The sequence below is a fragment of the Dromiciops gliroides genome, chromosome 2, assembly GCF_019393635.1.
Source record: "Dromiciops gliroides isolate mDroGli1 chromosome 2, mDroGli1.pri, whole genome shotgun sequence".
Lineage (NCBI taxonomy): Eukaryota > Metazoa > Chordata > Mammalia > Microbiotheria > Microbiotheriidae > Dromiciops > Dromiciops gliroides.
This window is the reverse complement of record NC_057862.1, coordinates 648,813,544-648,835,555: the sequence shown is the minus strand read 5'-3', so window position 1 is coordinate 648,835,555 and position 22,012 is coordinate 648,813,544. Positions and strand designations below refer to the sequence as shown.

The following is a 22,012-nucleotide window of genomic DNA, read 5'->3' as shown; positions in this document are numbered from 1 at the left end:
AAACTTTAAAGAGTTATATTTTTCTTTCTTTTCCTTAATATTATTCTTATATCTGTCTTTTCTACCTTCTTTGTGGAGTCCTCTATCTATTTCTGACTTACTCTTTTGGTACAAGACTGTCACCTCCATTGAATTCTAGTGTCCCAATGTCAGGCCTAGCACCCCCTCCAAGAGGAAGGATGGCCCAAGTCTTTCCAGCAACACATTGGAATATCCTATACTTCTTTATGATCTGTTTTAAGAAAGCCTTAGAAAATCTTAGAGGGCTAGTACTACAGATCTACATACTATAGATCTATATACTACATATCAATTTGTGCCAACTAGTCTTTGCCTGGTCCAGTTAGCTTTCTGGTTAGACTGTGGTGCTGATGAGGCCCCAGTGACAGGCATAACTCCCAGCCAGGCTCCAGCGCCATAGACTGGAAAGGTGCTATGCATGATGGCAGAGAATTATAATGTACAGAGAATTGGAAACCAGCATGAGAAGTATGGCTGTGGGGAGGAGGCAAATAACCTTACCTCTCAGAGGCTTGGGCTCCTCACCTGTAAGGTGGGTACAATGTTACCACCTATCTCACAGGGCTTTTGTGAGAAAATTGCTTGATTGATTTTTAAGGGCTAGCCAAATATAAGGTGTTATTGTTCCTGGCCCAAAGCAATCATCTTGCAAGGGTTCATGCTTTTGGTCATGAGGACTAAGGATACCAAGCAAGAAAACATGTGGGATTGGTGTAAGTTCACTCCCTTGTGAGAAAAATAATGAAGAGCATATGCCTTACCAATGGTAAATATACAGTAATGGAGAATAAGCCAGAACAAACTCAGCAAATGGTAAATGGACGTAAATTATTTATGATCCATGGGAGCTTTGGCAAGTTGTAAATTTATTTAATCAATTTATTAGCCACCTACTAAAAACCTTAAGGTACTGGGTAAATGTCAGTTATTATTGTCACTTAGGATTATTTCATCCTGGTAAATGGAAATCAGATTGCCTTTGCTCATACACACATGCCGCTGAACAAAGGTGCAGAGAATCATGCAACCATTATATGTTATACAACCTCAACTGGGCTCTCACTGCTGCTTGGTGATCCTAGTAAAACCCCTTTATCAGCTTACTCTCCTCAAGCCTCCCATGGCTCCCCCAATCCTTCTCTCAGCTGAGAACTTTCCTTCGTATTTGGCAGAAAATAATGAGGTCGTTCACCATGAGCTCCCTCTTCTCTCCTCTTCCTCATCTCCTATTACTCAGGTGCCTTCTGACACTCTCTCCTCCTTCACCCTGCCTCACATGATGAAGTAGCCTTGCTCTTTATTAAGACTAACCCCGGGGCAGTTAGGTGGTGCAGTGGATAGAGCACCGGCCCTGGAGTCAGGAGGACCTGAGTTCAAATCCGGCCTCAGACACTTGACCCTGGGCAAGTCACTTAACCCCAATTGCCTCACTAAAAAAAAAAAAAGACTAACCCCTCTTTTTGTTCACATTATCCCATTCCATCCTGTCTTCTCCAAGAGACTGATTCTTTTGTCATCCCCACTCTCGTACCTATTTCCAATCTCTCCCTCTCCACTGGTTCATGTCCTACTGTCCCATATTCCACCCCCCAATCCATACTCAAAAAAACCTCATTTGATTCTTCATTCCCCACTAACTATCATCCTAAATCCATTCTGCCCTTTGTAGCCAGGCTTCTCAAATAGGCTCAAATAGGTAAAAATTGTTCCCATCTGCCCATTCTGCAGGGGGGAAGTCTTCACATGCTTGGAGTAGACATTCCCCTAAGTCACCAGTGGGTTTGAGGTCAGTTACCCTCAATCTTGTTTAGGCCATCTGCTGAGATAGTTTGCAAGGTTTGGCTACTGCACAAGCTATAGCTCTTGGAGCCACCAGTGAAATTTGGATGGCAGGTGGACACCAAAGGTGGATAAACAGCCCTGACGAGGGGGCTTGGGAAGTCCTTTTTGCACACAGAAAGTGCTTAATAAATGCTTGATGGAATGCCCCTCCCCCCTTAATGCTATGTCAACTTCTCTATTTGAGAAGGGTTTTTTTTCCAGGAATCACCAAGGAAGTCAGTGTTTGGTGGGGATATAGGAAGGAGGGGTCAGTGAAAGAGAAAGACCTAACCAAGCCATTGGTTTAATTGTAAGGGAATCCCATTCTTTCTCTGAAAATGGCAAAAGACTATTTACACTCAAGTAAATACATTCTTCCTTTGTCTGGAGAAAAATCTGGAATTGGTCTTTCCCAAGTAAAGAGCTTTGGGTTACCATTTCCTTTCACATTATCTGCTTAAAGTTGTAATGCAAACAAATTTTCACCCTGGGTCTCAAAAATTAGAAGTATCTTTCTTCTCACCATCAGTACTCACAGTCATCTAGTTTTGTTTTGTGTACATTAAGAAACAAAAGCCTCCACTTTCCTTAGATTTGCTGATTTAACATCTGAAAAAAACTTACTTTAGTTTTGCTCTACCATAAATTCATTTATACTTGTCAAATTCTGTTGTGGCAAATACCATTACGATGAAATTCTCTATAGAATCAAAAAGATTTCAATGTCCCAGGCAGTCTAGCTTGTTTTAACCAATATTTAGTTCAGCAAAATCCACAGGGTCATAGATTTATAGCTGGAGGTGATGTCATAGGTGTTTTAGCTCGTTTCTCTCACTTTACACTCAAGAATACTTAGGAACAGGGAGCAGCGATCTGTCTGAGAATGCTGGTAGACTAGAGGACTGGCTGATAGGTGCCATGAGTTATACAATTTTTTCTCATAATCCTAGCATTTGCATTGGGGATAAACTGGAAGCCTTTCCAGTAGTAAGATCAGTGGTGAAACAAGGATGTCCATCATCACCATTACTATTTAATACTATACTAGAAATGAAAGCTCTAGAAATAAGACAAGAAAAAGAAATTGAAGGAAAACGCATAGGTAATAAGTAAACTACGTATTTTTTGCAGATGACATGACAACAGTGTACAGAGGGAACTGTAAGAGTCAAATAAAAAACTACCTGAAACAATGAACAACTTCAGCAAAGTTGCAGGATGTAAAATAAACCCACACAAATCATCAGTATTTCTGTATGTAGCCAACAAAATCCAACAGGGAGAAAGAAATACTACTTAAAATAAATGCAGACAGTATAAAATACTTGGGAGTCTATCTGCCAAGATACACACAGAAACTATATGAACACAATTACAAAACACTCTTCACACAAATATAGATCTAAATAATTGGTAAAATATTAATTGTTCATGCATAGGCCAAGCTAATATAATAAAAATGACAATATTACTTTAATTTACTTATTCGGTGTCGTACTGATCAAACTATAAAAGAATTATTTTATAGGAAAAGAGAAAATATTACAATATTTAAAATAACAATATTAAAATACATGATATTAGACTAGAAAAAAATAATAAGAATTCATCTGGAGGAACAAAAAGTTCAAGGATATCAAGGAACTCACTGAAAAAAATGGGAAGGAAGGGGGCCAGATCTCAAACTATACTACAAAGATGTAATTGTTAAAAACAATTTAGTACTTCATAAGATTGATCAGTAGAACAGATTAAATACATAATGGATAGAAGCAAATGAGCATAGTAACTTAGTCCAACCACTCCCCACTGAAATATAAAAAAACAACAAACTCCTGGGAAAACTGGAAAGTAGTCTGACAGAAAGTAGGCATAGCTTAAGATTTTACACCATATATCAAGATAAGCTCAAAATGGATACATGATTCAGACCTAAAGGGTGATATAAGCAAATTAGGGGAGCATAAAAGGAGTTACATGTCAGACTTATGGCTAGGGGAAGAGTTCATGTCAAAACAAGAGATTTAGAGCTTCATAGGAGGTAAATGATTAATTTTGATTACATAAAATTAAAAAGTTTTTTGCATAAACAAAACCAATGTAGCTAAAAATTAGAAAACAGGAAACTAGGAAAAAACCTTTTGCAGCAAGTTTTTCTAATAAAGGTCTCATTTCTCAAATATATAGTGAACTAAGTCAAATTTACATGAGTAAGAACCATTCCTTAATTGATAAATGGTTATAGGATATGAATAGGCAATTTTCATAGAATAATAATTAGAGAGATGTAAACTAAAACAACTCTGAAGTACCACCTCACACCCATCAGATTGGCTAAGATGACAAAAAAAGAAAAATGACAAATGCTGGAGGGTTTATGGGAAAATAGGCACACTAATGCACTACTGATAGTTGTGAACTAGTCCAACCATTCTGGAGAGCAATTTGGAAGTATGCCCTTAAAGCTATTAAACTGTGCATTCCCTTTAACCCAGTGAGACCACTATTAGGTCTATACCATAAAGAGATTAAAGAAAGAGGAAAAGGAGCCACATGTGCAATAATATTTATAACAGCTATTTTTATGGTGGCAAAGAATTGGAAACTGAGGGGATCTCCATCCATTGGGGAATGATTGAACAAGCTGTGGCTTATGATTGTGATAACTATTGTGTTACAAGAAATGATGGACAGGAAAGACTTGTTTGAACTGATGCATAATGAAGTGAGAGTCTAGAAGGATTCATAATGAAGCATGCTATTCACCTCTACAGAGAGAGGGCACTGATGGACTTGGAGTACAACTGGAGCACATTTTCTCCTCTTTCTGTCTCTTTCTCTTATTTTTGACACTGCTAATGTGGACATTTCTTTTGAATGACTAAATATATTTTTTTTCTCCTTTTTTTTTCTTTTCTTCTGTGGGGCAATGAGGGTTAAGTGACTTGCCTAGAGTTACACAGCTAGTGTCAAGCGTCTGAAGCTAGATTTGAACTCAGGTCCTCCTAAACCCAGGGCCTGTGCTTTATCCATTGCACCACCTAGCTGCCCCTTTCCTCCCTTTCTCAATGAGTTAGTAGAGGGAGAGAAGTAGAGAATTTGGAACTGAAAATAAAACAGAAGTGAATTAAGAAAACAAAACCAAAATATGCCCTGGAATAGTTTTCAGCTTCTCTAAAATAAATATCAGCAGAGCAGCAACAAATAATGAAACCATTAACCTGATTTTGTACATTCCAATGGAATACAACAATGTGGACGTTGTCTTGGAATTCACTACGGCAAAATTGGACCAATGGTCAGTATTTTCTTTAGGGCTTTTCCAATTTTATGCCAGATCTTTTGCTTGATCAATCAAGTATGTTTTTATTTTGTTTTATTTTTTCTACACATATTGACTCAGCATTTGCCAGAAGGAAAAATCAAACTTTGGAGTCTGCTAAACCCTGTGTAGAAGCCTAACTTACCCAATTTCACACCATTGATTTTCCCCTTGGAATGAACTCCATTCTAGTTGAGGGTATTTCCCCTGGGGACAGAAAGAACTTAACTCTTAAAATTCGTATTCTGGAAATTCAGATCCCAAAATAGATTAACACCATAATACTCTGAGGTGGTATTCTATATTAAGAAAGATACAGGGTGGGGCAGCTAGGTGGTGCAGTGGATAAGTCACTGGCCCCTGGATTCAGGAGGACCTGAATTCAAATCCAGCCTCAGACACTTGACACTATCTGTGTGACCCTGGGCAAGTCACTTAACCCTCATTGCCCCATGCAAAAAAGAAAGAAAGAAAGAAAGAAAGAAAGAAAGAAAGAAAGAAAGAAAGAAAGAAAGAAAGGAAGGAAGGAAGGAAGGAAGGAAGGAAGGAAGGAAGGAAGGAAGGAAGGAAGGAAGGAAGGAAGGAAGGAAGGAAGGAAGACCACAATTAATGCTCAAATAGAGAGTAAGAATGAATGACCATTATAGGCACCAGAAAGGCTGGGATATCTTCAAACTTTCAGTATATTGTCATGATTGGTCTATACCCATTGTTCAACTTCTTTTTCAGTATGTAATAACTGACTGGGACATACCAGTGAAGAGAGTTCCTCTCTCTTTTCTTCATCTGCCCCACCAAATCACTCACACACAAAAACATATGCACACACATACACACTCATAAACCACTGCACCACACACACACACACGCCCCACATTAAATATTCTCTATTTTCTCTCTATCAGACCTGTCTCCTTTGCTTCCACTACCTCAGTGGCAAAAACTTGGCAGAAGATTCTAAGAAAACCTAGGATACTACAACATAGCAAGGATATGTTTCTGACACACTAAACTGAGGGAGGGACACAACTTCTAGAATAGCAATCAAAAGCCAGAGAGAGAGGGAGAGGGCAGAAAGGAGCTGAAGGTGCCAAAGGGTTTTCTACTGTCTATCACCTGTCCCTTGCTTTAGGCTAGTGGACATACTTTTCCTCTTGGAGTGGTTAAGAAGGTCAAGGGCACATTTGTTGAGACAACAGCTGATTACCATGGAATAAGATAGGAGGGGAGAGTTTCTCTGTGTGTGCCCATGCAGGGGTGAGGGACAAATGAATGGAAGGGATCCACTGGTAACTAACTGTACCGACACTGCATGCTACAGGCCAACCAAGCCCAAGTCTGATTTTTCCAAAGTGGTGTTATATAATTAGAATTCAGCTTTATTGCACATTAAGGGCTAAAGAGCTCAGCCCGATTATAGAGGTAATTTTGGCATCCAATTAAGGGAGCACTTTGCTTTCAACTCTACTGTGTTTCAGTGAACTTGAAACAACCACGCCAACGTGACAGGCTATCCTATTGCAACTCCCTATTTATAATAATGAATATCTAGGCAATAAGGGCAGGAAAAATGACTGCTCTTCTGGAAGCTGCTTACTTGTCCGAAGGAAGCTGGTATGCTTTATGATCACTGGAGATGCTCTAAGCTAGGAACCATAAATGGCACTTCCTCAACTGCTTGAAGGTCATCTTTTATAATGAGACAATTAAAAAAAATGCCAATTGGCAAACATATGTTAACCTACCTTTAAATCTAGATTGCAGTCTCCCTACTACTAAACATACAAGAAAATTATTATTTAAAAGCTGCTGTCATGACATAATCCAAAATTCAGGAAGTGTAAAAACTGAGCTAGATTAACTCTGATTAAATTAGGATTCTCTTTGGGGAGTGCAAATGTATATAGTTAGTTTAGAACAGGGACAGGATATAGGTAAAGGTATACATGTGAGACCTTCCGTTGTTGTTGTTTTTAATTTTTGCTTTGTCCATTAGAATGCAGGCTATTTGAGCACAGGCATATTTATTCTTATTCGTATCTGAATCCCCAGCATTTAGCACAGTGCCTGGCACATAGTAAGCACTTGACAAGTTATCTATCTATCTATGGTATCTAGATATGTATCTATCCATGGTATTTATGTATCTATCTATGGCTATCTATATATCAGTCTATTTACAGAACTCATGCATGTATGCATGTATGTATCCATCCATCCATCCATCCATCCGTCCATCCATCCATCCATCCATCCATCCACCCACCCACCCATCTATCAAATCCGGAGTCTCCAGCAATTTATTTTCATTTCTATCCCTTCCTAAAAGAGGTTTTAATTCACTTTAACCAACATTAATTGGGGACTTGGTATATGTTGAGTACTGTGCTAATTGCTGAGTATACAAGCATAACCCTGTACAGTCTTTGCTCTTTTTTTTTTTTGTTTTGTTTTGTTTTGTTCAGGCAATGGAGGTTAAATGACTTGCCCAGGGTCACACAGCTAGTAAGTGTCAAGTGTCTGAGGCCAGATTTGAACTCAGGTACTCCTGAATCCAGGGCTGGTGCTTTAACCACTGCGCCACCTAGCTGCCCCAGTCTTTGCTCTTTAACTTAAAATCCAGGTGGTGGAGGAAGGCTAGGGATAAGACATAGACATAAAAGACTATCATACAAGTTACTTATCTATACACTTGTCCTCATCCCCAGGGATGTGCTGGCTCATTAGGGTAAGGATTGTTTCATTCTTTGTACTTATATTCTCAGTTCCTAGTACAGTGCCTGGCACATAGTTGGCATTTAATATATAAATACAAAGATACAGAGCATTTATTAAATGCTTATAATGTGCTAGGCCCCCTGCTAATCAAAGGATACAAATATGGGCAAGCAAGACAGTCCCTAGTTGTTATTGATTGATTGATTGATTGATTAGAACACATTGGAGCAGTTAAACAGAAAGCAGTGGGTCCCTGGGGAGAGAAGGATCACTTCTGGCTGGCAAGAGATGTTGGTGATGGAGACCAGGATTAATGATGGAGGTGTCAATGGAAGTGGACCTTGAAAGAATAGGAGGATTTTAACTGGTGGAGATACCAAAGGAGTTTGCTTTGGGCACGAAGGCCCTAGAGCACCAATGCAGTTTCAAGAGAAGGCAGGACAAAATCAGGGAAAGGTTCTTCACACAAAAGTATAAGGTGAATAGCATGCAATCAGGCCAGGACCTGAAACAGCAAACTGTAAAGAAAGAGTTCTTTACAAGGCCAAGGAAACCTTGGTTTTACTATGTTCTCGTGAATAAGCCAGTGACCCTCTCTAGCAGATGGATGGAGTGGTTTGTAAGGTCACTCATTACCAGATATGAAGTTCTCTGATTAGGTTAGGCGGTTTATATTTTGTCTTGTGGGCAATAGGGAGCTATTCATGGCTTTGGAGCAGAGAAATGATGCAATCAGACTTCTGCATTAGGGAGATTACTTTGATCATACGAAGTGGGTATTAGAAACATCATTCTCCTAGACATATTTTCACATAATGCAATTTTTTCACAAGTTAGAAGCATTGTTGATCTCTAGACTGGAATATCAAGGGGCTGTTGTTGGACTGAAATTAAGGTGGGGAAAAGAGCTCACACTGTGCCAGACTACACTAGGCCTAGTTTTGGCCAATGCTATGGGCCCTTAACACTTTAAAAAAATTGGCTTAGGAAAACAATCCCCTCCTCAAACTCCAGGAGGTCCAATCTTTCCAAGTATGGGTTTACCAAAACGGTAAGTCACTCACAACATCTGCAAGAGATTATAATTAAGCAATAATTTTTTTAAGAAAGAATTTGTATTAACCAAATTTATGACTATGAGAAACAAATGTAGCAAACAAACACAGAAAAATTGCATATTAGGATGCTAATTAGATGCATTTCTATTTATAAGCTGCCTTGATCAGGCTAAAGCATTTTCCGTTTCAGGTGTCAGTGTTACGCCCACAAATGTAAACAATTCCCTTGACTGGAAAACACCTGCTTGTCTCTGGAGATGGGGAGTGTGCTAAGGAATGACTATTCGCAATCACTTGGAAGGAAGGAGATTATGTATCTCTTCAAGAGAGAAGACTGACATTTTTTTTTTTTTGACATTGGATAAGGTGCAGCTTTACTGTGATTTGGCCATGTTTAGAACAATGAATGGAAATGGGCATCCACCAGGGTACACAACTTGAAACAGGTCCTTGAGGACTAGAGAAAAAACCCTACATATCTCAACTGAGTCACCTGGTAGTAACTGTGCTGGCCTTCCTAAGGCTGTAAGAATGGGGAGAATGAGCCGGCTCATTCTTGTGCATATTTCATGGATACAGCAGTCAACTCTTCGAGAGTCATAAGTTGCTAGTCTACAATTCCACACCAGGAAATCCCTTGCACAGGTGAAATCACAAGTCCAGATCATTCCACCCAATGTTTTCTGGCAGAACACAGAATAATCCTCTATTAAAATCTTCCTTGGGCTTCATAACTTCGTAACCTGAGGCGAGGCTCTCAGAAGTTATACCAATAGACAGCTAGCTCTGGTACATCCTGCCAAGATTGAAAGGTTTTGAGGACAGGCCTGGTGACAAAATGCTTATCTTTTACTACGAGACACGGTGAGCTAAGGTCCAAGAATCTCATCCCTTCTTTGGAACAGGCTGATCAATTTTGAGACAAAGTCATTCATCAGGGCCTAGTGAAGCTACAATCGGCATCAGTGGACCAACCCCAATGAAAACATAAGTCTTGGAAGTAGTAGAATATGGCACACGTTTATGAAATATTACCGATCCGAAATTACTAATCAGCTTTTTTCTTCTTCAACACCTGTCCCTCTAGACTAAGCCCTCCCTCATGACAAAGAAAAACAACACCTGATCCCATGACTGCATCTGACTGTCTACAATAGTTGTCTAACCTGAGGGGAGAAACGTGTCCGTTATCTGTTCTCGGGGACCTTCATTCTTTTTTTGTTTTGTTTTGTTTTGTTGGTTGGGCAATGAGGGTTAAGTGGCTTGCTCAAGGTCACACAGCTAGTTAAGTGTCAAGTGTCTGAGGTCAGATTTGAACTCAGGTCCTCCTGACTTCAGGGCCAGTGCTCTTATCCACTGCACCTTCATTCTTTTTTAAATTGCTCAGAAATCGCCATCTTTTTTTTTGATATCTTTATGCTGTTGTAGCTGCTATCTATACTATTCTCTGGGTTCTGCTTATTTCATCCTGCATATACAAATCTTCCTGTGATTCTCTCAATTCCTCATTTTCATAATTGCTTCTCATGTCATAATATCCCATTATATTCATTCATATACCATAGTTTTTCTAAGTTACACGAAAAGGTCAACACAAGTTTAAAGTTAAACTGCATAAATCCAAATATAGGAAAATGATACATGTGTCCTCTCTAGTCCCTCTCACATTCAGGGGTCACAAAGGGAGTCCAATTAGACAGCTCCTAGGAGTGGTTTTCTTATGTCTTGATGATCTTAAGAATGAAAAGGGGAAAGTAACATACTCAGTGGTGAGGAAAAAGGTTAGGGGAAATTATTTCACATAATCAGGGTGCAAAGTAAAATAATCTATACAAACACAAGGAGGAGGGGGAGAGGAGTAACAGTTGGTACTTGGATCTCCCTCTCAACTGAATACACACACAGCTGGGTACAGAAAACCATTTCAATCAGTGGGGAAATAGGAAGAAAGGGGGATAAAGAGGGAAAGGGAGGATCAGAGCTACATTACATAACCAATGGAAACCACTTTGTTTTAAATTCATTGGTAACAGTGTTTATTAAATGAAATATTTTAGGCAGCTAGGTAGTACAGCAGATAGAGCACTGGCCTTGAAGTCAAGAAGTACTGCATTCAAATCTGACCTCAAACACTTACTAGGTGTGTGACTCTGGGCAAGTCACATAAATCTCTATTTGCCTCAGTTTCCTCAATTGTAAGATGAGGGTACCAATAGCACCCAGCTCCCAGGCTTGTTGTGAGGAACAAATGAGGTAATATTTGTAAAGCACTTGGCATGGTGCCTGGCATATACTAGGCATTATTATAAATGCTAACTATTATGAAAGGAATATTTTGGTATTTATTTGACCTATGTTCATGTCTTTGACTTTGTTGAGTTAGAAGCTAATTGTGTATTGATCATCTTTTTATGTGGGGCAGGTAGGGTTGGCTAAGAATGGGTAATATAACTCACATTTATAAGACAATTTTATGTTTTTCTTTCATTCCTAATTTTTTTCCTTTTCATTATTATGAACTTTACTAACATCAACATATATGAACATTTTCTTATGCAAAGAAGAACAGAAAAAGTAATCAATTGTCGCAATAAACTTTTAGCTGACTCCCTAAGTTTCTCTAAGTAAACCATCATGTCATTTGCAAAAAGCAATAATTTTTCCTCTTAGCTTTTGCTGATTCCCACAGTTTCTTTTTCTTATCTTATTGCTATAGCAATGGGCATTTCTAGAACCATGTGAAATAACAGTAGTGACAATGGATATTCTTGCTTCATCCTTGATCTTTCTGGAAAGGCCTATGGCATTTCACCATCACTACTACTTCTAGCTCTTGGTTCTAAATAGATACTATTTACTATTTTAAGGAATAGTCCATTTGTGCCATATTTAATTTTTCTTTACATAAAAGCGTGTTGTATTTTGCCAAAAAGCACTATGTCTATTGTGATGTAAATATGATTTTATTTTTTCTTATTCGGTTCTATTATGTTTATCATTTCCCAACATTAAATTAAATCTGCATTCCTGGCCCAATCATAGTGTATACTTTTAAAAAAAAACATATTGTTTTAGTCTCTTTGCTAACATTTTATCCAATGTTTTTGTGTCAATATTTGTTACAGAAACTGGTATGTAGGTTTCTTTCTCTGGTTTCTGTAGATAACTTTGACAATCATGGGGGTGGGAGGTATCTCTCAGTTATTACCAGGAAGATTCTTGCCAGAGTCCTCCTTAATAGGCTGATCCTTCACCTGGAAGATGGCTACTACCCAAGAGACAATGTGGCTTCAAAAAGGCCTGAGAAATGCTTGATATGGTTCTTGCTGCCCAACAACTCCAGGAGAAATGGCAGGAGTGGAATAGAGGTTTGTATGAGAGGTTTATTGATCTGACCAAGGCCCTTGATGCTGTGAGTTTGAGGACTTGTGGAAGATCATGGTTGTCCAGAGAAGTTCATCAGTATTATATGCCAGTGCTGTATGACACCATGCTTGCACAGGTTCTTCTTCTTCTTTTTTTTTTTTGACCAAAAGTTATTATTTCTTTCTTTCTTTCTTTCTTTCTTTCTTTCTTTCTTTCTTTCTTTCTTTCTTTCTTTCTTTCTTTCTTTCTTTCTTTCTTTCTTTCTTTTTTTTTGGTGAGGCTATTGGGATTAAGTGACTTGTCCAGGGTCACACTGCTAGTAAGTGTCAAGTGTCTGAGACCAGATTTGAACTCAGGTCCTCCTGACTCCAGGGCCAGTGCTCTATCCACTGCGCCACCTAGCTGCCCCTATTATTTATTTCTAATGCATTTTTAGAAATTTTATTTTTGACTGGACTTGGATTTGGAGGTGGAGGCTGTCAGGGAAGACAGTTGACATTTCTTAGTGATTTGTTCCTGTCATTTTTCTTTAGCTTCCTTCATTCTCTTGGCCAAAAGCTTGACATATTCTGCTGCTTCTTCCTTGTTCTTCTGGGTATGCTGCTTCTTCAAAGCAATTCATCTACATTTGTGCTACAAAACATAGGGAGTCACCAGGCGCTGAATTTTAGGAGCCTTGGTCTTGGGTTTCTTACCTTCCTTGTTGAGGGGCTTTCTCACAATATACTGCCGGACATCATCTTCTTTGGACAAGTTGAAAAGCTTGCAGATTCTGCTAGCTCTTTTGGGCCCCAGGCAAAGAGGCACAGTTGTATCTGTCAGTCCTGGTATATCTTTCTCACCTTTCTTCACAATAACCAAGTTGAGGACACTCAGATTGGCATCCACAATACAGCCCCTAACAGATTTACATTTTCTTTCTCCAGTTCTTCTAGGGCAATAGCAAGAATGGCCCTTACTGGGCAGCAGCAGGCAGACACGTCTGTGAGCCAAAACACCTGCTTCATGGGGAAGCCTTGTTTGTCATTCCTACCACTGACACGGACCACATAACCCTTCCATTCTTCACCCAGAGCATCAGCAGAAACTTCAATGGCCATCTGTTTCTCATAAAAGGTCTGTAGCTTTCTCTCATCATCAACTTTGATGAGTTTCTGACAGCCAGTGGCTGGGAAAGAAAGAGATGTTGAGCTTCATCTTTGCACAGCTGCCTGCTCCCCTTGCACAGGTTCTTGATAACGGACAATGCTCTCATGCTTTCCCAGTCACCAGTGGAGTGAAGCAGGGTGGTGTGCATGCTCCAGTGCTTTTTCACATTTTACTTTCAGCAATGTTATAAGACTCCTTCAACAAGGATGAACGTGACATACAAGTCAGCTACCATATTGATGGTAAATTATTTAACTGGAAAAGGCTACCAGTCAAGACTAAAGTGAAGGGAGAGTTAGTGCAGGACTTTGTTTGCAGCTGATGGTGCATTTAATGCAGCCTCGGAGTTTGGGATGCAACTGAGTATGGATTGATTCTCTTTTGTGCTAATTTTCACCTGACAACACCAAGAAAACAGAGGTTCTCCACTATCCAGCACCAGCACCATCCGTATGTGGAACCATTAATTATATCAGAGAAATTTTGAATGCTTCGTTTATCTTGGCATTTTACTTTCCAGGGATGTCTGCATAGCTGATGAGGTTGATAGTGCACTGCTAGAGCTAGCTTAGTGTTTGGGAGGCTCCAAAGGAAAGTGTGAAAGAAGAGGTATTAGGCTGCCTACCAAACTGAAGGTCTACAGAACTGTTGTGCTGACCTCATTGTTGTATGCCTATGAAACCCGGATAGTCTACCAGTGCAACGCCAAGAAACTGAATTGCTTCCACTTGAATTGTCTTGGGAAGTTTCTGAAGATAAGGTACTGGACACTGAGGTCCTTTCTTGAGTTGAACTGCCAAGCATTTAGACTCTACTGCAGAGAGCACAACTCAGATGGGCTGGGCACATTGTTCCAATGCCAAACATATGTTTGTCTAAAAGATTGTTTTACAGAGAACTCACATGAGGCAAGTCTTCACATGGAGGACAGAAGAAGTGATACAAGGACACTCTCAAGATCTCTCTGAAGAACTTTGAAATTGATTGTGAAACACACATGAGACACTGGCACAGGACTGCCCAACATGGTATGCCCACATCAAAGAAACCACTGGCTCTATGAGCAAAGCAGAACTGTGAGAGCTCAAAAGAAATGTGAGATGTACAAAATTCAGAAACATCCCTACTCCAAATGTTCATATGGACTATGTGGTAGAGTGTTCCAAGTTCATGTTAGTCTAATCAGCCACAGTAGGATAAACTATATCTTGACACCAACATAGTGATGTCATTTTGGTCCTCTTTAAGCATGAAGGACAACTAGTTACCTCTACTTGATTTGGGTATCAGCAATTTATTTTTCTCACAGAAAGAGCTTGATAGATCTCTTATTTTCCTATTTTTGCAAAAAAAAAATTATGTAATATTGTTTACTCTTTAAATGTTTGATAGAATTAACTTGTAAATACATCTAATCCTGGGTTGTCTTTTTCCCTTAGGAATTCCATTATAGCTTGTTTAATTTCCTTTTGTCTAGGATTGGATAATTTAATTCTTACTTCTCATTCTGTTAATTTGAAAATTGTTTATTTTTAAAAATATGCATTTCATTCAAGTTATCAGTTTTAGTGGCATATAAGTGGGCAAAACTGTTTTAAATAATTTTCCTTGTTTCCCGTTCATTTGTTGTGAATACTCCTTTTTCATTTTTTATACTGGCAATTTGGTTTTCCCCCTCTTTTTTAAATGAAAAATTAGCTATTTGTCTAATTTACTAGCTTTCTTGTCTCTTTTTGGTCAATTTCACACTTTAAAAATTGTTTCTTTTTTGATTTTCAGAATTTCAGTTTTTGTGTTTAGTTGGAGTTTTTTGATTTGTTACCTTTCTAATTTTTTTTTAGTTGCATGCCCAATTTACAGATTTGTTCTTTCTCTCTTTTGATTATTAAAGTATTTAAGGTATAAAATTTTCCTTAGGGGCTTTTTAAAACTACATCTCAGAGTTCTGGTTTTGTGTCTTATTGTTGTTTTCTTTAATGAAATTTATTATTTCTAAGATTTGTTCTTTAGAATTATATTATTCAGTCATCATTTATATTTTAATCTTTTTTAAATGCCTTCTATTGATAAGGTTTATTGCATTTATTTTATTGTCTATAAAGATTTTGCTTAATAATTCTTCTTTTCTGCATTTGTTTATGAGGTTTTTATGCCCCTGATACATAGTCAACTTTTGTAGATATCTTGCACAGCTGAGAAATAGGCACATTCTAGATCATTTTTAACTTTTAAAACAATCAGATCCTTAAGTCTTTCTTATCTAACTTTTTTTCATAGTTGTCTAGGTCTGGAAGGGGGTCATGTTGAGGTCTCCAACTATTACAGTTTTGTTGTCTATTTTTCCTTTTATTTTGATTAAATTTTCATTTGAGTACTCTGAAGCCATGTCTTTAGGTATACATATAACTGATATTAGCTCATTTTCTATAGTACCCTTAAGCACAATGAAGTTTCCTTGCTTTCCTCTTTTAACTATTTTTATTGTTGTCTTGCTTGAGATCATGACTATTATTTCCTTTTCTTGAATTCTCCTGAAGCATTTTAAACTCTATGTGAATCTTTATGTTTCAGATGTGATTCACATTAACAACATATTGATGGATCCTACTTTCAAATGCAATCTGTTCACCTCCTCCACTTTAAGGGTGAGTTTATCCCATTCATATTCACCATTATGACTGTTAATTATATATTTCACTCCACTCTTGTACTTTCCCTTTCTTCCCTTCCCTTTACAAAGAAGAAGGTAGAGAAAGAAAAACATTCCGATCACTACTACGTAACACTTTCAGTTTTACAAATTACCTTATTCATATAACCTTATGAAGGGGGCAATGTATTATTTACCCTCTTTGACAGATAGTGATACTGATGGTCAGAAGGGGTAAAAGTGAATTCTCTGTGGGTCATAGAGCTGGTAATTGCTACCATCTCCAAACCCAACATTCTATCTCTACAACATGCCTGTCTCCTCTTCATTATATTCTCTCTGAAAGAAAAGATGCCCCTATTTTCCAACCTCTTCTGCTATCCTTTTTCACCTTTCCTCATCAACCTCTTTCCAGCATTCTTCTCCCCTCCTGAAGATACATGCTGAAAATGAAGTATTAACAGGGGAACACTTCAGAGGCTGCCTCTCAAGCAGGTGGGAAGGCCCCTGACTCACTCCCAGCTGTGGGAGCTGGAGGTAGTGAAGTAAAGAAGGAAAAAAGTTAAGTTAAGCGGATGCCTAAACCTTGACACTTGAGACTAATTTTTGAAACCATTTTTCAAGCCTTGATGCACATGGCTGGAGCAGAGTTGAGTTGTAGAATTTTTGCATCATGGTTAACCTACTCCCAGGGTAAGGTAGCCACGTCCTAGAAAGAAGGAGCAGAATGCAGTTGTTTAAGAGCATTAGGAATAACATTTCACTGTGGCGAGCTCAGCTATTATTTAGCATTTTTATCTGCAGTGCACTCTGGCATCATTTTTATTATTTATTCCTTCTGACAATACTGTAAAGGAGATTTGTATAGGGGAGGGCAGTAAGGTCATGGCTTACTTTCTAAGAGTCACACAGAGGTTGTTTCTACATTACCAGAGTGTTTCCGCAAAACTACCTCTGTGCCTTGGTCAGTAACAACTGATCTGTATGTAATCTTCACTGTGGACAAGGAGACAATAAAAGGGTAAGGCGAAAGTGAAGCTATAACCAGCTTATGCTAACTCAATGAAAAAAAAAATCCAACACCCAGGTCAGCAGCACAGAATGCCACCACAGTGGATCTGAGGAGCATTTTTCATGGCTATTTTCCACATAATAATAGCTAGCATTTACATGGTGCTTTAAGGTCTGCAAAGTACTTTGCATGTTATCTCATCTGATGCTCAAAACAGCCCTGTGAGGGAGGTGCTGTTATTCTGTTTATTTTACCAATGAGGAAACTGAGGCTGGTGAGGTAAAGTGACTCACTCTGTTATATAGCTACTAAGTATTTGAGGCCAGATTTGACTTCTGGTTTGCCTGTCTACAAGTCCAGTGCTCTGTCTGCTGTGCCACTGACCTTGCTTGTGCCATGGCTGCCTGACAAATTTAGAAATCTATCTCTGTTGGTTGCCTCCACTTCCTCATATCCACCCACTTCTCCCCCTTGGAGTCTGGCTTCTGACCCTATCACTTGACCGAAACTGCTCTCTCCAAAGATTCCTGAGATTTCTTCATTGCCAAGGTGATGGTTTTTCTCATTCCTCCTTCTTGATTTCTCTGTAGTTCTAATGCTACTGATCATCTTCTCTGCTGGAATACTTTCTCTTTTCTGGATTTCTCATAGCATTGCTTTCTCTCAGTTCTTCTGACTATTTTTTCTCAGTTTTATTTTCTGGATCTTCATCTTTGTCCCAACCCCTAACTATGGGTATATTCCACAATTCAGTCCTGGATGGCACAGTGGAATAGTGCTGTTCCTGGCATTCAATATTGGCCTATCACAGGAGTGGCAAGTCACTTAACTGTTATCAGCTTCAGTCTCCTCAAATGTATAATGGAGATCATAGTAGTACCTACTTTACTGGTTTGTTCTGAGGATCAGATGAGATAATATTTGTAAAGCTTAGCATACTGTCTACTACAAAGCACTTAATAAATCCTTCCTTCCTTCTCCATCTTCCTTCTTCCTTCCTGTTCCTTCCCTCCCTTCCTTCCTTCCTCCCTTCCTCCCTTTCTACCTCCCTCCCTCCCTCCCTCCCTCCCTCCCTCCCTTCCTTCCTTCCTTCCTTCCTTCCTTCCTTTTAATGAGAAACCTGTGGTCCTGCCCTGCCATCTGTGATCCCTGGTCATAAGGTTCTGGGGAACTACATCCTTTTCATGGCTTGAGCTCATTATACCATTGTGCATTTCTTAAGTGCTCAAATGTTTTAACCCAAATACTCCTAATCATTTCCAAAAATCACAAGGCCTCAAATCTTCAAAATCAAATTAATTTCAGTTCCATATATCAATGTGTGTATACACATATACATTGATATATGGAAGATATATGTGTACATACACACACACACACACACACACACACACACACACCTATAGAAGCTTAGAGATTGAGTAGAGAGATCAATTTTTCACATTTTCCCCAGCAGTCTCTTAACATAGTACCAGATATTCTACAGCTTCTTAGCATTCTCTCCTGTATTTTTCCCTCCATTGGGAAGAGGCTTTGAGTTTGCCAGCTGTATGGGAATTCTGTTTAGGGAGTAAAGGAGAAAGATGATTTGTGTATGAGGAAAGAGGCTGGATAAAAGCTAATCTCCAAGGGACCCTTCCAACTCAAATATTCTATGAGTCTCTATTCATGTGGGCTCTAACCCCTCAATCAAGTGAATTAGGGACTTCAGAATAAGTTTTCATCCCAGTTCACTAGAGCTGCAGTATAATCTCAGAAAGATCTGCAAAGGACTCAAGAATGCAAGGAAGAAAGGTTTAAAAATATGAAATTGTTCCAGGATTTCTCTGTACAGCCCAAGTAGGAAGCTTCAAAGACATGAGTCATCGTTTTGAAATGCACATCAAACAAGTTAAATAACTCTTACTTTCTTAACAACATATTAATCAAAGGGCATTGATTCCTGAATCAGATTCTACTACCAATGAGCCTCCTATCTTCTCAGCTCGGATGCATGCATTAAGTGAGTTTTATTCTGACAGATACAATATAGCAATCAATAAAATCTTATTATATGGGGCTGAGATACAGGGATTTAGAGCAGGATTTATGCACTGCTTTCAAATCCAGTGCAATTTCATGTCTCTGCCTTAACCTGTAATTGAAAATAAATCTCCCCAAATACACCAGATTCTAATTTTCTGGATGTATGGGCAAATTTTAACGGCAGCCCGCGTTCCCTCAGGGAAACTGTGCCTGTGTGATCTTATCGTCTACTCCCAGTGCAGTCCCTGGGGGTACCAGATTCCTTAGGACAAGGCTGCTGTTCCCTATCCTGGGCTGTAAGATAAAAGCATACTTGGGGAAATAGCTAAGATTTATGTTTCTATACATATTTTTAGAACAGAAATGTCAAGCTAGAGAGAGACCCGACCAGCAAAACTCCTAGCCCTGACCAGATGAAAATGTAACTGGGAAACGTTTAACAAAACAAACAAAAGCACACTACAATATAGACAATGTCAATTTGTGGTTTTCTAGGTGAATATGCACACTGCCTTCTACTGGAGTTTGACACAGAGCTGGACCCCTGAGGCAGGTTCATCTGCCTAGTCACTTACTAGGGAGACAAATCATTTAACCTGAGGCTCAGTTTCCTCATGAGCAAAATGAAGATGACATTTACAACTTTCTCACAGGGTTTGAAGATCAAACAATCCTCACAAAAACCCTTTGCGAACCTTAAAAGGTGATATAAATGGGAGCTATTGTCAAGTCAGTATTATAATCTCTGCCCTTCTCCTTCCCTTTGCGCCCCCTCTATACCCAACCTTACAAGTCTTCACGTCCAGTCTTATATCTTTCTCTCCTCCCTTCCACCCACAGGGACAATCCATAGCCCAGGTGAGAATCTAATTAAATTCTAAAACAAGCAAAACAAAAGAAAGATAGTATTATTACTCTCCCCATTTCAATCAAATAACAATTCCCGACCTTTGGGGGCTAGGGACAGGTAGAGGAACAATGAAGGCCATGTGAAAAAGTATGAGAGAGGGGGGCATGCTAACAAGACAGGCTAGCTATGGCTGCCAGATGGTTGTGGCTTTGAATTCCAGCATGCCCAACACTTCCAAGAGAGGCAGGGGTGGGGGCGGGGAGCACGGAGGCCTGGGACTCTCTTGGAACTTGGGACATACAAAGAATCTCAACAAGTTGGATCTTGTGCTGGATACAGATAGGATGGGAGAAAGGCAGAGAATACAGAACCATGTAAAGCATGCTTCCTGCCCTCAAGGACTTCCCCATAGGGACTATTGAACAAAACAGAGAGCACAAGATTAAGCCCCCAAATTAGTGGTCCAGACAAAAGGGTTGTGGAAGCTCAGAGGAGAGATGCCGGGGTGTAGAGCTAGAGAGATTGAGGAAAAGCCAAATGAAATAAAATGGGAAACCATGGGTCTGCATCACCTACTGGGAAGGGCTCTTTATTAGGGAGTGATTGGAGAGAATAACAACTCTGTCTTTGGCCAAGGCAGCTTGGCAATCACAGAGGAGGTTTCTGATACCAGCTCTCTTCTTGTGCTGGGAGGCTCAGATTATTTGCAGAGGAGCTGGCATGAAAAATGTTAACAATGGATTCCTCCAAAGAGACACTGTCAATTCATACTCATCTGGCTCCTTCCCTTGGTTAAACTGTCCTTTAAACATGCTCCTTGGCCTTCCCTCATCCTCTCTGTCAGGGGTTTTAAACCTGGGGTCTGAGAACTTGGTTTTTGAAAAAATAATCATAGTTAAGAATAGCTGGTATTTATATAGCGATTTAAGGTTTACAAAGAATTTTACAGCTATTACCCCATTTGATCCTCACAACAACCCTGGGAAGCAGGTGCTAGTATTATCCTAAGTGTTTTTCTTTATGCATTTAAAAATAAGATTCTGAGAAGAGGCCCACAGAATTCACCAGACCGACTGCCAGAGGGGTCCATGACACACATAAAAAGGCTTAAGAATCCCTGCTCTAAGTGTTTTGGCCATTGCCTATTTTCTGTGTCCCATTTCACATTCGAGACCTACTAAGTCCTTTGAGAGAGGAAGGGCCACAAGTGCATCCCTTGATGAGGCATGGGGCACAATGCACTTTTGGCACTTCATGATGCTGCTAATGAAACACTCTGATACTGTTGATCACGGCCTCTTCTATCTAAGTTTCCGAGACATCACTCTCTCCTACCTCTCTGACTGCTCCTTCTTTGTCCTTTGCTGGATCCTTCTCCAGATCACGCCCTCTAACTGCCTAAGGTGTCTTTCAGGGTTCTGTCCTGGGCCCCTCTTCTCCTCTCCCTCCAAACTATTTCTCTTGGGGATCTCATCAGCTTCCATGGATTTAATGACCGCTTCTGTACTGAGGATTCTCAAATTTACCTCTCCTTTCCCAATCTCTCTGCAGACCTCCAATCTTGCATCTCCAACCGCCTTTTAGATAAGTGGAATTTGATGTCCAGTAGACTAAACAGAACTCCCTATCTTTCCCCCTAAATGCATCCTTCCAATCCCTCAGACTCAGAAATGAGGAATCATCCTCAATCGTTCACTCTCTCTCACTGCCCCATCCCACCCATATCCAATCTGTTGCCAAGGCTTATTGATTTTACCTTAGCATTTCCTCTCACATATGCCCTCTTCTCTCCTCTGATATTCCACCTGCAACCCCCATCATGCAGACTCTCATCACTTCATGACGGGACTATTATAATAGCTGCTGGTGGGTCTGCCTGCTCCAAGTCTCTCCCCCACTCCAATCCATCCTTCATTCAGCCACCAAAATGACCTTCCAATCATGTCCCCTCATCCCCCCACTAAATATACTCCTGTGACTCCCTTTTGCCTCCAATATCCCATACAAAGCATTTTGTATT

The 22,012-nt window shown here is 39.5% G+C and overlaps 1 protein-coding gene and 1 pseudogene across 1 annotated transcript in view; both read right to left on the bottom strand.

The window, feature by feature from the left end:
• ACSF3 (acyl-CoA synthetase family member 3) overlaps positions 1-22,012 on the bottom strand; it is a 268,701-nt gene that overhangs the window by 69,439 nt on the left and 177,250 nt on the right.
• On the bottom strand, positions 12,748-13,503 carry LOC122738041 (annotated as a pseudogene).